A 17,984-nucleotide genomic window follows, 5' to 3' on the forward strand; every position below is an offset into this window, starting at 1 on the left:
AGAGAGGCAGTCCAGAACAAGGTGAGAAAGGCTCAGAGTTCAGGTAGGTGGAAATGCCAGTTGAGTGCCGTATACTATAGGAATGCTTCCTTCCCATGTCCCCCACCCTCATGTGCCAGACTGGTGCTAGCATGGCTGGGAGCCAGGCACTGCTGATTCCTCCATTTTCTTTGCAGGGTGGGAGCCTTTCCCCAACATATACTTTGTTCTGGCCAATTCCCTGGAGACATGTGATGACCCTCAGGTACTGGGGCAGAGGGAAGGAAGGGGTCCTTGTGGAACACATTTGGGGAGTCTGTGGCTTCCAGCAAGTGCTTTTCAGAAGCATTGTTCTATCCAACAGGTGAGGCTGAGCATAACCATCACAGCTAGTTGCCTTTGATAGGCCTCTCCTCCATGCAATTGTCTAGCCTTCTTTGAAAGCCATCCCATCCAAGATGCTCTTGTGGTGCATCTGATTCTCAGAATCATAGATCTGTAGAGTTGGAAGGGACCCTGAGGATAATCTAGTCCAACCCCCTGCAATGCAGGAATATGCAGCTGGTCCATACAGGGATCGAACCTGCAACCTTGGTGTTATCAGCACCATGGTCTAACCAACTGAGCTATCTCCTATGCTTCCTTGCTCCTGCAATGAGATGACTATTATGAAATCCTTTGGTTAACATCTATCTGGGCTGGAAAATATTAAAGAATCAGAGGTCTGGTGAGCTTCCCTTGAAGCACAACTGACCAAAGGCAGGCAGATCTGTTAGCATCTTGATAAAGATGCTCAAACGACAAAGGATGCTATCATACCCCGCAAGCATCTCAGAAAAAGCTCCCAAGCTGAAGAAGAGAGCAGTTAAGTGCTCAGTGGGGCTCCAGGTTGCTGTTTCTGGATCCCACCGCAGCCCTTCCAAGTTGCCAAAGAAATCATTGACACAACAGTTTTTTTCTCACACCTCCTCCCCATGATCCCACATGGGGCCTTCTCAGACATATCCTGTGTCTGAACCAGGAGATCCCACCAATCAAGTAATTGAGGACCCAGTCAGAAAAAAAGTGTGCACACTCATACCAATAAGCAAAATAACTAAACAGGTACTAGAAGTTACCCCAGAACTGGCCCTACTGAACACCTTCCAAGATAACAATGCCCACTCACAATAGAAAGAGCTCATAACCCACCGACAGCCTATGATTCAATATGGCTAACTTAATCCGACAACCCCCTTACCCACACACAAGCAAATCCCACTGCAGCCAGCCAAAGATGATCCACCACATAAAGCAAGTGAATAGAAAGAGAACTTCCCCAAGTGACGCGGACATAAAACCCCCAAGCATACAGTAAATATAAGAACTTCAGCTTTGCCACCCCAGTCCCTCTCTCCTGCCCCCTCCCCCCTTCCAGGGCCGGATTTAGATGAAGAGAGGCCCTAGGCTACTCCACTTGTGAGGCCCTTTGCAATCCCCCACCCTCACTCCTACAAGAAAATGGAAGAGTGTTATAAACAAAATTGAAGCCAAGGATGATGATGGGTATTTGCAATTCTGCAATTCACAATTTCTCCTCTAAAGGACACCAGAAAACTTCATCAAAATTTATTTGTCTAAGTTTGTCACTTTCAGTGTACAGAATGCTCAGTGTGGACAATCTCTCTGGAGACATCGAGGCCCTTAATTCATTTTCAATTCGTTTGAGTCTTGAAAAACTCCTCCCTCCCGAGCAGTTAGTGACCATATAGCTAAGAAATATCTGCATCTGATTTTTTTCCTTGTATATAATTTGATAAAGGTATGTATGAGACAGAGAGTGCTCTGCTGTAAGCCTATGGCTTTGTCTCACAGGTGAAAGTGCAGAAGTTCATCAATAAGTTTCAGGTCAATATCTTCTGGGTATGCTTCCATCAACAGTTCAACACCTTGCTGAATTTCTTGCTTAGATGTTATCAGACTAGCAAGAATGGAAAAACAATTGTGCAACATCACTGTATACAGTCCTTATTTTAAAACTGGCTTCAAGTGCATCTAATATAGGAATAAGGGATTTTATCCTAAACTTATCTTAAGGCATCAGGTGCACTTCTGTCATTTCTTTGCTGTCCCCTCACTCTTTGTCTCCTTGTTTTGTAGTTAATATTTGGCAAGGTGGCTTTTGTTTGTTTCTCAAGCTCATCAAAATCCTCTCTTTAAAAAATCCAGAAGTGAACTGTACAAACTTGCACAAGAACTCAATAACAGGTCTGATTTCTGAAGGGCTTTGCTGACCTTGTGAAAATGACCTAGCACATGGATTTATATCTCTAAGATTCTGCAGATTTTGGCTGTGAACTAGGGCCCCACAAATATTTTTCAAGTTGGTCACTAGAGTTTCAAATTGGGGCCCACTGGCTGGCCCCGAGTCTCATAGTTGCTGGGCCCAAGTTACCCTGCCCTTGCATGAAGTCTTGGGTTTGCAGTTTTGGGAGAGGGGAGATGACTGCCTGCTGGGGGGTAAGCGGGCTGGGGAGCTCCTCTAGATTTAGAGGCCCTAGGTTTCAGCCTATTTAGCCTATACATAAATCCGGCACTGCTTGTGTAACCTGATGGTGCATCCTGGAACTTAAAAATCTATGACCCATGGTGTGTTGGGAGATCAGTAGTAATGCGGCAAAGCTATATTTCAGGAATTTTCTCTTCTGCTACTCATGTTCTCATTGACATCCTCTTAATAAGCTTCTGAGGAGTATCACGGGCCACTAGAACACAGTTTGCAATTCACTGCTCTTGTCTGGCAATCTGTGTTGTCCATACCATCCCAAGAAGCTATCTCAGCAACTAGTAATCTAGTTAATTAGATTCTCAAGTTTTCATTTTCATTTTCAGTTCATTTATTTATTTAATAATTTTATGTCTCACCTTTTAGGGCAAAAATGCTCCTAACGTAGTTTTCAAACATTTAAAACAAGAATAAAAATATTTTGATAGGTAGACAAACAAAGCCATATGTATTTTAGGGAGAGACTTCCAAAAATGTAGAGCCATCACTTTCTCTGATATCTCCTAATCTAATTAACTTTCATTGCAGGCCAGAGAGTAGGACCCAGGCAGATTCATATGGGTATAGGTAGTTTAAATACAATTTTCCTTTAATTTCACAGGATATGGAAGCAAATGGGCCATTTTCTTTAAAATGTGCCCAGGTCTTACGGTGATTGTCTAGGTCCTAGTGTTCTTCTCAAGTATAACTGTTCCAGACATAATCCTGGCTTGACTATACCTTGCTGCTGCGGATATAGCTAAGTGTTCAACAAACTAATTTACAAGCAAATTAGGTGAATTTGCACATGATGTTTTGGTTAGTTTTCTTTGGAACTCTCAAGGGAAATCATTAGTACATATCTTGTATAGCCTTTCTCAAAGGGTACATTAGTGCTCATCCACACTTCCTTTTGTACCATACTTTGCATGGAAAACGTGTTTGCTGTTTGCTCCAGTTCAGCAGTAAAACACAGGTTTTCTCAGGGAATGTGCTGGGACAAAAAATTCCACCCTGCTGCGACAGAGCTTTAAAGCCCTAGAAATGTGGCACAAAAGGAAGGCTGGATTAGCCCTTATTATAGCCTTTTTTGAATTAGCTTTTTTGAGGGTGGTAGAAATAACAACAACAACAACAATAATGGCAATTAAAGAACATCTTTGCCTTTTCAGCAACAGCCCTTTCAGCCGTACCTTTGCTAGGTATCAGTATTACATAGAGTCTAACATAGAGGTGGGCCTGCTTAGAAAAGATTTTATTTTTAATAGTGAAAATGAAAGAGTGCAGGGGAAGATGTGAAATGCTTTTTAAAGCTGTTTTCATGACAGTTTTATTTTATTTTTTTAAAGCAGGCTGACAAAAAGGAACACACTGAAGCATTTTTGATAACCTAGTGTCTCGTTTCTTTCCAGATGCCTTTCTCCCTCCAAACAATTCAGCATCAGATTCTTCCAGCTACAAGCTGCCAAGTTAAAAGCAATAACAGACTGTAGGCTCCTGGAAAAGGCTGATGTTTGTAATGTGTTTATAGTTAGTGAACATTAAAATTTTCCTACCACACTGTGGGTGCAAACCCACCTTCTATCCAAGTCACTGGCAAAAATCCCATTGATTGTAATTGATCTGAAGGTTTTGAAGATAGGGTTACATGTTGAATTGTGCTGCGTCCAAGCGGTTTGTCATAATGTATGCTGTTGTGGGGAGATTAAAGACTGCATCAGCTTGCATGAATTCTGTGGTGAAGGATGGTTATGTCTGAAATCATTTCCCCTCCTTTCTCTTTTACTATTAAGCGAACAACACGACTGGAGTTAATACTTCTGTTTAACTCTGCATGTTGCTGCCTAATACTACTTACTCAAGGAGAAGAGGACACGTGCCTGTTTAATCCTTAAGATACCAGAAATAATTTTAGGTTTATTGGCTAGTGTTGTAGTGTTTTGCAGTGATTTAGCTGTTCACAGGATCAGGTGTACCCTAGTGATGAGGCATGATCCCAGTTGTTTATTGGCAAGGATTTGCAAGTAAAACATGGTGTGTGTCTGTGTGGTTTATCGAGTACAATTGCTCAAAGAACATTCTTCTAAAGGAGGAATGGCTGCCAAACATCTAGAAAACCTGGTTTCACACCCACAACTTTTACTGGATTTGTCATGGATGCTGGCCTTGTGAGGCACAGTAGTAGTAGTAGTAGTAGTAGTAGTAGTAGTAGAATGAATGAATGAATGAATGAATAAATAAATAAATAAATAAATAAATAAATTCATTTATACCCCGCCCTCCCCGACCAGAGCTGGGCTCAGGGCGGCTTACACCAGTAAAATTACAATAAAAATATAATAGGGGGAAAGAAAACAATTTAAAATACAGGTTAAAAATACCATTTAAAATACAGCCTCATTTTACTAATAGCCCATAGATCAAAACCATAAGGGGAGGGAAACATAAAGGTCAGACTGAGTCCAAACCAAAGGCCAGGTGGAACAGCTCTGTCTTGCAGGCCCTGCGGAAAGATGTCAAGTCCCGCAGGGCCCTAGTCTCTTGTGACAGAGCATTCCACCAAGTCGGGGCCAGTACTGAAAAGGCCCTGGCCCTAGTTAAGACCAATCTAACCACCTTGCGACTTGGGACCTCCAAAATGTTTTCATTTGTGGACTTTAATGTCCTCCGCAGGGCATACCAGGAGAGGCGGTCACGTAGGAGAGTACCCCATAACTGTAAGATCCATGGTTGTGGTACCTATTGAAGGAAGGACTGTAGCCTCCCAGAGAGGCTTTACTGTAGCCAGTTTTTATCAGACAGATAAAAACAGGGCTGAGGCAGGGAGAATTTGAGGTTCAGGAACTGCCAGATCCAGGACACTGTTGGAGCAGAAGTGTCCTCCCCTTATCTTTTCCCTGTATGTGGCCTTTAAAAAATGTTTCAATGTAATAGAAAATAAGTATCCCATCCCATCCCTGATTGGCATACCACCCACATTCCAGAATGTGTTGAAATGACATCTGATCAAGATGCAACAACAGAATGCCACCCTTTTTGCCTTGTCTTCTAAGGCGGTATTGATGGTGAACCTTTCTATGGAAGTTGGGAGAAGGTTTCCAAGGGCAGGATTCCCCCTCATAGGCAGAGAAGTTTATTTTACTAGTTCTGCTATTATGTGATTTTGAAGAACGTTCTACTGTTTTAATATTTTGGTTTTGATGCGCAGTTGTTTTAATTGTTCTGTGCTCCAGAACCCTTTGGGGTTAACAAGTGTGAGCTACAAACAAAACATCTCAAATAAGAAGAATTTTTAAAAATTGCATTGTTGAAAAATATGCACATATTAAAAATAAGAAAATACAAAGAATAAATACTTAGCACAACAAACTTGCATATAAACGGGCATAGGTAAAGGTAAAGGTACCCCTGCCCGTATGGGCCAGTCTTGACAGACTCTAGGGTTGTGCGCTCATCTCACTCTATAGCCAGCGCTGTCCGCAGACACTTCCGGGTCACGTGGCCAGCGTGACAAGCTGCATCTGGCGAGCCAGCGCAGCACACGGAACGCCGTTTACCTTCCCGCTGGTAAGCGGTCCCTATTTATCTACTTGCACCCGGGGGTGCTTTCGAACTGCTAGGTTGGCAGGCGCTGGGACCGAACGACGGGAGCTCACCCCGCCGCAGGGATTCGAACCGCTGACCATGCGATCGGCAAGTCCTAGGCACTGAGGTTTTACCCACAGCGCCACCCGCGTCAAACATAAACGGGCATACATAAGCATAATAAAAGAACATTGCTGTTTTAATATAATTATCAAAAAGAAGAACAGAATTGTCAGCTCTTTTACATAAAATATAATTCTAAAATACTCAATGCATGATGCACCAAGTAGTGATGGGGACCTGGTACCTTCCAGATAAGGATGGAAACCAACTTCCATCAGCCCCAGCCAGCATGATCCTTGGCCAAAGATGGTGGGAGCTCTAACCCAAGATTACAGGTTTCCTACCCCTGTCATAAAAAATCCTTTTTTACCCAAGTTTGTCCTTATAACTAATTTGATACACCTTTTGCCTTGCACAGAATAGGATTTTGGTATGATACATGTGCTCTTGCCAACCTAGCAGCTCAAAAGCACGAAGTGCAAATAGATAAATAGGTACCACTCTGGCGGGAAGGTAAATGGCATTTCCGTGCGCTGCTCTGGTTCGCCAGAAACGGCTTAGTCATGCTGGCCACATGACCCGGAAGCTGTACGCTGGCTCCCTCAGCCAATAATGCAAGATGAGCGCCGCAACCCCAGAGTCGGTCACGACTGGACCTAACAGTCAGGGGTCCCTTGACCTTTATGATACATGTGATGAGCATATAATGGGTTTGTTTTTTGTTTTAATTTGTTTTGTTGTCACTTAAACTTATGTAAGCTGCCCTGGGAACTGTTAAAGGGTGGGTTATAAATACCTAAAATAAATCAATCAATAATAAAGAGGCGGTGGAGTTTGTTGTGGTGAAAGAGAGTATTGTAGGTGTAGAAGTCTTTTGAGGGTGATTTGAAGGAAAAGGCAGTTTGCAGGATGCAGAATGGGTGGGAACTCTTCTAGGTATAGAATGCCATATTGTAGAAAGCATGAAGACAGTATTGGGAGAACGGAGCAAAGCTTGTATGTAGCTAGGACTGCTTCATTCAATCCCCCTACCCTGCCAACCCACCAGTCTGTGGCTTGAAGTCTAAGAAGGAAAGGAAAATAAAGTCCTTAAGATGACCTTGAGGTTATATACTTGGAAAATATCAGAGACACAAACATTTCCGATGAGTGATATTCAATAAGTGGGAAACTGACTGATCCTCTATTTGTCTTTATATCTATTTCTATAGAGGAGCTATACCACTATATTGGTAGTAATGGTAGAGATATCCAACCCCCTTTTTTAAAAAAAAGCCAGGGAGCCAGAATAACCCCCATTCAGTCTTTCAAACCTCAGCAGCTGTTACCCATGTGCATTTCACTCATGTATCCCCAGCAGCAGCAGAAGATGGCTTGCAGGTGCTAGCCTTGGGGCCTGTGAAAGGTTTTTGGCTTAGCAGGAATTGAACTAACACAAAGATGATTATGTGGGAGTAGGTTACCAAACCTTCCCTCCGTGTCATGTTTGCTTCCAAGGTGATGCCGGGGTTTAATGGGTACACTGAGGTGGGGATGTTTCCAATTATCTCTATCTCCACTTGCACCCATTGTTTTGTTTCGTCTTCTAAAATGTATGGGATTATGTAGCGCACATGATGTATTGAGAATTCCCCAGCTCCTTCTGAGGAGGGGAGATGCAGAAACTTGGGAGTTTGTTCGTGGCTTTTTGTGTGAGACGATAAATGAGTGTAGTTTTTTCTGCCACTTACAGAGTTGTGTTGAGGGGATCAAAACTGGGAGGATTGCTGAAAGCCTTATTTAGACATTCAGTGCCAATTGGAACTGATCACGCAGGGCTACCCCACCTGCTTAATCTGAATTCTCATCCACATGATGGAAACCTTATGCGTGTAGAAGGGGACTGCTTCAAACTGATGCCAATCACACTTTGGATGGAAAATTCTGACTGGTGCGTGTGCCATCTTTGAAGGGGGAAGTTGTAGAGTGGGTTTTCTGGAGCCCTGTGTATGCCTAGAAAGGGATTCTTTCCCCCCCCTTTTGGTCTGTGTCTGTCTGTTCCCTTGCATATCTCAGAGACACTGCGTAAGTGAAAAGTGCCTCACTTTGTGCCTTCTGTGTCCGGCCCTGGTTCCTGCTGGTCCCTTCATGTGTTTCGTACCCACAGGTACTAAACGCTTAAAGTTGCAATTACTCTCTGCTCATTAAAGAGTAAATAAGTGTGTCTGGGGTCACACGCATACATTACCTGGGGAGAGCAGCATTGGCCTAGGGGAGGAATCATGTAATTAGCCCGATCCAAAGATTGGTTCCCAAAAGCTCAATAAAGCTTATTCCTCCTTTTCTGGAAAGAGAATTCAGTATGAAAAATAATTTCTGAGGAACTTAAAATCTTGCTCACTAAATTTTGGGTATTACACTACTGTTGCTCTTGATCCCCCCCCCCCCCGCAATGGACTTACATGGCTGCCTGCAGTCTTAGATGCATCACGTGAACTTTATCATTCTATATAAAAGTAATTATGTAAATATTTTTTGTTTGTGCTCATATATATTGTCGTCTACTACTTTGACCTAATAGATGAAGCATTAGAATTGTACATTCTCAGAACACTTTTTTTACGTGGATCAACACCTTCTTCCTTCAGCTCAAAGTTACTTGATTTTTGTCTTTAGCTAGCTTGTTCATCTCCTTTGAAAACCAACAGGTTGTTTTCTGCTAACAGAACAGAAAGTATTATCTGGAAGCATTTGCTTTATTGTTACATGACCAGATACATATTTAGAAATAATTCACAGTACTGAGACTTTAATTCTAAATTTACTTAGTGTCATGGCTTTACATACCATGTTTGGCATTTATATCCTGTTTCCTCACAGATATTCAGACTTAGGGTTCAACTAAGTGACATGCCATTTGTGCAACTAACAAATGTGTGGATGTTGTTGTATTAAATTTGTATACTGCCCTTCACCTGTAGATTCAGGGCTATTCACAACATAAAATTACAATATAAAAAACACAAAATGCATAACAAAAACAAAAACAAACAAACCAATAACCCCCTCCTCCTTCCACAAACACATTTCAGCCAAACGGTTGAAGGGGAACATTTTCGTCTGGTGCCTAAAGATGTATACAGTGGAACCTTGGGTTGCGAATGTGATCCGTTCGCAACCCACAGTGCCACGTCTGTGCACGCGCTTGATGCGATTCGGTGCTTCTGTGCATGCGCAAAGTGTGATCTAGCAGTTCTGTGCATGCATCAGTGCCAAAACACAGAAGTAACCCGTTCTGGTACTTCCAGGTTTCGGCATATCCGTAACCTGAAAACGCATAACCCGAAGCGTTTGTAACCCGAGGTACCACTGTAATGTGTGTAATGAAGACAACAGCTGAACTTCCCTGTGGAGAGTATTCTGCAAAAGGGGAGCCACTGCAGAAAAGGCCTGTTCTCGTGTTGCCACCCTCCAGACTTCTCGTGGAGGAGGCATACGAAGAAGGGCCTCAGAGAATGAATGTGGGATTTGGGTCAGTCCATATGGGGAAAGGCAGCCTTTGAGCCTTTAACTCAGGGGTCTGCAACCTTTAAGACAAAAAGAGCCACTTGGACCCGTTTCCGAAGGAAAAAAAACTGGGAGCCGCAAAACTTGTCATTATAAAAATAACTTTTTTGTCACATTTTTATTATTTCTTTGTTTGACCCCTCAGAATTACTCCTCCTCATAGAAATAAATGTTAAATTAACAAGTTACCTTTTTTTTGTGTGTGTGTTCTTCACTCCCCTTCAAAACAGTGACCAGCGTACATGCCCCCTTTCAATGCGGTAACCAGCGTACATGCCCCTTACAATGTAGCGGGCAGGCGGGAAGGTGACGTCGGGACGGTGCGTGACTAACGCACGCACCGCCCCCATGCGACGCCACAGCCAGTACAGCGCCCGCCACAGTGGGGAGTGTCAGGGCGCACAATGCGCCTCCTCCCCTCACTAGTATCCGCCCCGGAGCCGCGGCAAAGGTGTAGAAGAGCCACACGCGGCTCCGGAGCCGCGGGTTGCCAACCCCTGCTTTAACCCTTACCCCCACAAATAGAAATCCAATAGAAATAACAGGCATGATCAAGACTGGGACCACAGCAAGTGCTAAAGCCCTGCGTCCTATCCCCTTGCTAGCCAGGGTCCTGGTCCAAATCAGACCCTTCTTGTGCTAACTATTTAAAAGAGCAACACTGACATAGTTGCTAATGGCATCTTGTCTAATTTACCCTCGGGGACACAGAAATAGCTTGTTGAGATTGATACAATAGTTTCTGGGCCATCTTCCTCTTGTCTTTGCAAAGGCCTTTCTCAGCAGTTCCAGCATGTTGCCTTTTTCCATGGCTTGTATAGAAATGTTTTCAGAAACCTTCTAAAACCTGTTTTTCATTTCCAATTTGTGAGCTAGTTTATATTTTTAGTATTTAGAGTTTATTGGCTTGGTTTTGCAGTCTTCAGGTTAATTTTATTTTGTAGTAGTTTATCCTTCTACCAGTAGTTTACAAATGCACTATTATATGGATGCCGCACATTAATAGCATTCCTTTGCAAAATGCATCAATTTGTCAGATAAAGGAAGAAATTAGCTACACTTTCTTCATGTTAAAAGTCACACCCTATCTAATTTAGAGGCATCTTTGACTAGAAGTTGCAAGCCTTAGGATACTGATTTGAATTATGCATGACTGTCTGGTTTGCAGTTCCATTAGCCTGCTGTTTGGATAATGTAAACATGCTCTGAATTTTAAGTATACTATATGAGTGGCAGGTTAAAAATAGAGCTAATAAGAGTACATATTTGGAAGATGTGAATCTCAGAACAGAAGGCTGATCACTCCCAGCAACTTGAATTAGGATGGAAACACATGACCTGCAGCATGATGATGCTAACAGCAAGGGGAGATGACCATCTGTGGCCTTTTGCCATGTGGTAAGTTAACATAATCACTACTGGAAATACACTGACGTTAATACTGCCAGAGGTATGTAAAGCTAAACTTATAACATAGTTTGAGACTACAGGTAATGATGGTTCCGGGCCTGAGAACAGGAAGTGAAAGTGAGAGAACACCACTTACTACCTACAACTTTTAAATAGACTATCTCCCAACATTTAATCAGTTGTCTACAGCCCCTCCTGGACAATTATATTTGTAAATAATGAAGTCAAAAGGCCAAGGGGATTCAATAATTGATCTGTTGCTGATGAATAGCCATTGTAGTGAGGATAGACTTACTACCCAAGGCCTCAGATGGAGAGAATGTGTATCCATGTACATAGGTGGGGAGGGTGATTTATTTGCTGAAATTTGTCACAAATACTTTATAGTGCAACCATATCTATTGAAGTCCTGTTAAGGGTTAGCAGTGCAACCATAGATGGCAATTCTATAAATACTCACCTGGGATTAAACCAATTGGACTTGCTACTCAGGTAGCGGGTGGGACGCGGGTGGTGCTGTGAGTTAAACCACAGAGCCTAGGACTTGCCGATTAGAAGGTGGGTGGTTCGAATCCCTGCAACAGGATGAGCTCCTGTTGCTCGGTCCCTGCTCCTGCCAACCTAGCAGTTTGAAAGCACGTCAAAGTGCAAGTAGATAAATAGGTACCGCTCCAGCGGAAAGGTAAACGGTGTTTCCGTGTGCTGCTCTGGTTCGCCAGAAAGCGGCTTAGCCATGCTAGCCACATGACCCAGAAGCTATACGCTGGCTCCCTCAGCCAATAAAGCGAGATGAGCACCGCAACCCCAAAGTCATCTGCAACTGGACCTAACAGTCAGGGGTCCCTTTCCCTTTCCCTTTACTCAGGTGCTAAGGACACGCCTACAAATTTATTTTGATTATCAGGCCACACTTCAAATGTGAATTTAGAATTTTTTGGGTAGTCTATAATTTTTTCTAGTACTGATTTTTTATGAGCTGGATTAATATAAATTTAGAGCTTTCACTGAAGTATAATTTGCCATACTTTTGCCTTGAACCTGGATTTGGTTATCTGATGTCTGAATTTACCCAAGTTAGCGTGATGATAGGAGAACAGAAAGGCTGACAACAAAAAACATCACTGGGTCATCAGTTACAACTGTGCAACCTATTTCTCAGACTTCTTAGTTTGTAAAACATCACTCTGTCTAATAGCAAACTCAGGTGTCAGTGCAAACAGGAAAGAATCTGAAACAGAGACACTGAGGCAGAAGCAGCATTTTTGGAGGGAATCCCAAAGTTTGCAAAAATACAAAAAATACCTAAGGAGATGCCCCTTCTTAAAGACTGAAGACTGAGCTGAGGGTCAGTTGTTAAAGGAAAGTGAAAGACTTAGGAGGAAAGAAGAATTGATTGCTTTTCTTGAGCTCCTTACAGCTAATAAAATCCTGGAAAAAGGCATGGCAGGCTCGCCGGAGTGTGGTGCTATATTACTACAATGTTCTTTGGAGGGGCCACTTGTTGCATCTAATAGCAAACCCAGGTTGTTGAGTGATGCCAACAGGATTGGAGCCCAAATGGCCGCTGAGAAATGAGAGGGCTGTATTGGAGTGCTTGAATGAACCACAACGCAGTGAGGACTGAGCATGCTTAGTGACTTCCAGGAGCCACAGAACGTTGAGTGTCACCTGGAAAGGAAAACAGAAAATGGGGATGGGATGAATTGTCCTGCCTGGGCAGTTTACAGTTTATAATACCTTGTCCATCTGATTAACTTTGAACAGGAGCACTTCTGTTAAGGGATGAAGAGGACACACTGCAACATTTTGTTGCATGTCTCACTTGTTACACCAGATGATATTTAAGGTGTTTTTTTTGCCTCACGTGTGTTGAATTGACATGATACCCAGCATCACAATTATATGTGTATCAACCTGTGCCCTTGTATGATGTCCAGTTATGCTGATTTTACAGATGTATGTAAGAGTAGTTGGTTTCAGGGTTGACTAGCAATATTTTATAAGGGGATATGACTTCCATAGAGAGTGTCAGGAGCTGGAGACAGGTGTAGGTCAGCAATAGAATAATAAGAGCACCCAATGTCAGTGAAGTTAACTTTTTATTCAAGGAAACACAACAGCTCAGTCCTAGTGGTCACAGCAACCCTTGCCCAATGAAGCAGTTGTGAGGACTGAAGGTCTCTGCCTTTCCACTGCTCTCTAAAGCTTCTTCCCCGGTTCCTTCCCCAGCAGCCTAAGGCTCCATCATCTTGTTTCTCATTGCTGCATCCTTTTCATTTCTTTGTTCTGGGAAAGGGGAGAGGAGGGGGAGCTGGTCACAGCAGGAGGGGGAAACTCCCTGGGTTCTTCAGCAGCCTGCCTTATCTCTTGTCTCCTGTGCCCCCTCTAGGGCTGTGCAAAAAATCACCACACCCTTGAATACCGGTATTGAAATATCATTGTGATTGATAAGTGTTTCAATAACACAGGTGGACACTTAACAGCTTCCTGTGAGTAGCTCAGCTGAACTGATACTTTAGTTACTTTGCAGATAATTTGCAGGCCTGGTGTTGTCAGCTTTGTATGCTCTCTCCCTCCTAACCGATAAGAAATTAAGAGAGTGTTGGTGCTGACTTTTAAAGCCCTAAATGGCCTCGGTCCTGTATACTTGAAGAAGCATCTCCACCCCCATCATCCAGCCTGGACACTGAGGTCCAGCGCTGAGGGCCTTCTGGTGCTCCCCTCACTGTGAGAAGTGAGGTTACAGGGAACCATTTTACTTTTAAAAGACAACTGAAGGCGGTCCTGTTAGGGACGTTTTTAATGTCTAACGCTGTATTGTTTTTAATATTCGGTTGGAGGCCTCCCAGAGTGGCTGGGGAGGCCTGGCCAGATGGGTGGGGTATTATTATTATTATTATTATTATTATTATTATTATTATTATTATCTCACACAAACCAGCAAACTCTTTCAGCTTCACCAGTATCTTTCCATTTAGAGCTCAGCTAATTATGCAGAGCCTGCTAACAATCCAGGAGGAGCCCCCCATGACTGGACAAGAAAGAACGTAAACAATGAACTAGAAAGCACTTCTTTCTTTTTTCTTTTAGAAAAAAAAGAGGGGGAAGAGATTTTATTTTCTGATGGCGTTTATGCTGTTTCCCCCCCCTAAATAGTTTCCCTCCATATCAAAAGGGAAGGATTTATTTATTTATTTATTTATTTATTTATTTATTGGAGACTCTTTTTGCTTACTTGCTTGCTTGCCCTCCCTCCCTTTGATAAAAAGGGAGAGATTGGTGGGATGAGGCCTTTGGGGGGGCCCTTCTGGGGGGACATGGAGGAGGGAAGATTTAGCTGGCTGCCTTATGCTGAAATGGGAGGTTGGGTGTTTTGCGGTGCAAGCAAATGCATGTCTAGTCACAAGAAAGCCCTCCTGAATTCAATGAGGCTTACTCCCAGGAAAGTAGAAGTAAGTTTAGTTGAACTCAGTGGGGCTTATGCATGCATAGAATCCGCTTAGACCTCTGAGTGGGGAAGCAGATGCAACTTGACTAGTGATCACTTAAACAACTCTTAAATTAGTTGAAAATATATTAAATATATTATATGGAAGTTTATTTAATATTTTTATTAAGTCTACTAGTTTACATTTTAAGGCCCTCCACCGCCACAGGGAGCCTCGTCAAAGCCCTCAGTTGCTGTGAGGAAGCGTGGTACACCCACTGCCACTGTGGGGAGGGGTGTGGTGGGACCCTCTGCTGCTGTGGGGAGGTATGGCGGGATCCTTTGCCACCGGGCGGAGGCCTAGCAAGGTTCTCTGCCGCCATAGATATATATTGTGATATATCAAGGTATCATGATATTCAGCTGGTGATATATCGTGATGTTGAAAATCAGATATTGCCCAACCCTACCGCCCTCCTCTCCTGCCTCTGAGTCTGCACTGCTCTCTCCCACAGTCTCTTCCTGCTCACTAAATCCTGTTACCTCTTCAGCTTCCAGCACCACCTCCTCTCATTCGGCTCCCTCTGACCACTCATTGTTGTCCCACCACTAATCCCCAGGCTCTAAGATTGCCCAGGAACCTCGAATATGCTCCCTTGAGTTAAAAGGAAGGCATGATATAGTTATAAATATAAGAAAAGAGTCCCTAAATTTGGTCCACTGAATTTTCAAAAATGTCTCACAATGCCCCATGAGCTCAGGGCCAAAGCTGAATGTCAGCTGTTCTTTGCTTGAGAACTTCAGTTTTATTTCTGAAACTCTCGTATCATCGCTACTCATTGCAGCAGCGTTGAAACTGAAACCCTAACCTTTTTTTTGGGGGGGGGGACACTTTTCTTTTTCTTGGAATGCAGTCAGCTGGGTTAAATAACTCCTTCCCCTCCCGAAAATTAATCTACGAATTCATTTCATTTAGAACTCAAGTGTATACAGTATTGTGCCGCTTGTTTCTAAGGATGGGGGTGGGAACCTCAAGGAACAGTACCAAGAGATTAGAAATTCATCCTATATAGATGGCTCAGATTCCTACTGTGTCAGTTTTCTGGTGTTTGATAAGACACACAAAGCAGTTGCAAGAGAAAGCATGTCGTTGGTATCCATGGCAACGCCAAAGATACTTTGGAACTCTGGGGGATAGACTGTGCCACAGTAATGGGTCGCATTATGAGGGCAAAATGCATAAAAGGCTCAGACATATGCTTGTAATTAATTGCCATAAATAGCTTAAAACAAAACGTAATGGTTTGTTTTGCTGGTAGAAATCACTAACCTTTGAGATTTTAAAGATATGTTTGAACTGATTTTTTTTAAATAAAAAAAACCTTGTTGTCCTAAAAAAGTGCATGGTACCTTGAATACTAATATATTTGTGAAATCGTGTGCCAGCCATGAGAGAGTACATGCTGATAAAAGCTTCTATAAATCTCATATGTCCAAAGGTTTTAGATGGTGCATTTCAGTTTTAATTCCCCAGTCCATCATTCAATTTCTTACGATGACTTTGGACTGTAAAGCATTGCCCATATGGTGCATTGTGTAAGGAATTACTCAAAGGTATGTTTAATGTATGCCTTTCTTTCCAAGGGAATGATGCAACAGACATTGTTGAAAATGATAGTTCAGGTTAGACTAGAAATCCCCCTTTTTTTTTAAGGACATGTCTTGAATTTATTTATAGGAACAGCAATTGCAATGTAGTATTTGTCCAGGTACGAGGGTGCAGGGGGATTCAACAAGCAACATATTTAGATAGGAAAATCAGAATAATTATTTAGAGAAAATGTTTTAATTTGAAGGGGGGGAGGCTAAACTTTTAGCAAAATAATCCTGTTTGCAAGGAATCCATCTTTGTGTATTACAATGCAATTCACCACATTATTTCTTCTTGGTTGCTATAGAAACTAATTCTGGTGCAGCTGTGATCGCCTATCAAAATTCTAACATTACCCTATGTTACAATACACATTTCTTACTTCAAAGTAAATTGCAATATGGTGTCTGGTTAAACCATGTACTTCATCATTCAAGAATTGTTGAATGGCCAAAATGATAATGCAATTATGTTTCTGAAAACTGTCCCTGCCTACTTTTTTTTTTGCAACTTTGTACAAGAAAACGAGTGCTTACTTATGGTTGTTTTTAACTGAAATTCAGGCAGCTCGGGGAAGCACATGATATTTTGCGAGCCCAATCTTTGTTTCGTTTCATGGTCATTCATTGTTCAGCCACAATTGTTTCTAATAGGAGTTAATTTGAAAGTATTTGATTATGCTGCGACTTCTCTTCTGGTTTATAATTCTATAAACAAACCAGTCTTCTATGATAACAGTTTAAAACAGCTGCTTTGGTGAAGTGGGACAAGTACCATAACAGTGGTATACATGCTATGAAAACTTGAAACAAAATAATCTTACTGTGAGCATTATATTCAAACCATTTTCTTTTAGAATCTTAGAGCTGGAGAGTTGGAAGATACAACAAAGGTCATCTAGTCCAACCCCCTGCATTGCAGGAATCACTGCTTTTAAGGTAGGGTGCAGTCAGCAGTCCCTACCGACGTCCTTTGATAAACATTTTAAGATAAGTGGATTTTGCATAGAGCCATGAAATAATTTCATTCCTGTTATTGAAACCTTAATAAAAATAATTCCAGGCAAGGGAACTTTATAGCAGGGTTGGCTGTTGAATTAGAATCATAGAATCATAGAGTTGGAAGAGACCACAAGGGTCATCGAGTCCAACCCCCTGCTAAGCAGGAAACACCATCAGAGCACTCCTGACATATGGTTGTGAAGCCTCTGCTTAAAGACCTCCAAAGAAGGAGACTCCACCACACTCCTTGGCAGCAAATTCCACTGTCGAACAGCTCTTACTGTCAGGAAGTTCTTCCTAATGTTTAGGTGGAATCTTCTTTTTTGTCGTTTGGATCCATTGCTCCGTGTCCGCTTCTCTGGAGCAGCAGAAAACAACCTTTCTCCCTCCTCTATGTGACATCCTTTTATATATTTGAACATGGCTATCATATCCCCCCTTAACCTCCTCTTCTCCAGGCTAAACATGCCCAGCTCCCTTAGCCGTTCCTCATAAGGCTTCGTTTCCAGGCCTTTGACCATTTTGGTTGCCCTCCTCTGGACACGTTCCAGTTTGTCAGTGTCCGTCTTGAACTGTGGTGCCCAGAACTGGACACAGTACTCCAGGTGAGGTCTGACCAGAGCAGAATACAGTGGCATTATTACTTCCCTTGATCTAGATGCTATACTCCTATTGATGCAGCCCAGAATTGCATTGGCTTTTTTAGCTGCCGTGTCACACTGTTGGCTCATGTCAAGTTTGTGGTCAACCACAAAGTTTGTGGTCAACCACCAACCACATTCATGGAAGTCTAATGAG

The 17,984-nt window shown here is 42.6% G+C and overlaps 1 protein-coding gene and 1 long non-coding RNA gene across 11 annotated transcripts in view; both read left to right on the top strand.

Moving 5' to 3' along the window:
• The window catches only part of SYT14 (synaptotagmin 14), a 73,613-nt gene that overhangs the window by 31,726 nt on the left and 23,903 nt on the right, over positions 1–17,984 (top strand). The window lies entirely within an intron of this gene.
• LOC310674248 lies at positions 53–4,228 on the top strand. Its single transcript, XR_014509477.1, has 2 exons — positions 53–244; positions 3,916–4,228. It is a non-coding gene; the product is annotated as an uncharacterized lncRNA (long non-coding RNA).

The sequence above is a fragment of the Podarcis tiliguerta genome (genome assembly GCF_965153285.1).
Source record: "Podarcis tiliguerta genome assembly, chromosome: 3".
NCBI classification, from domain to species: Eukaryota; Metazoa; Chordata; class Lepidosauria; order Squamata; family Lacertidae; genus Podarcis; species Podarcis tiliguerta.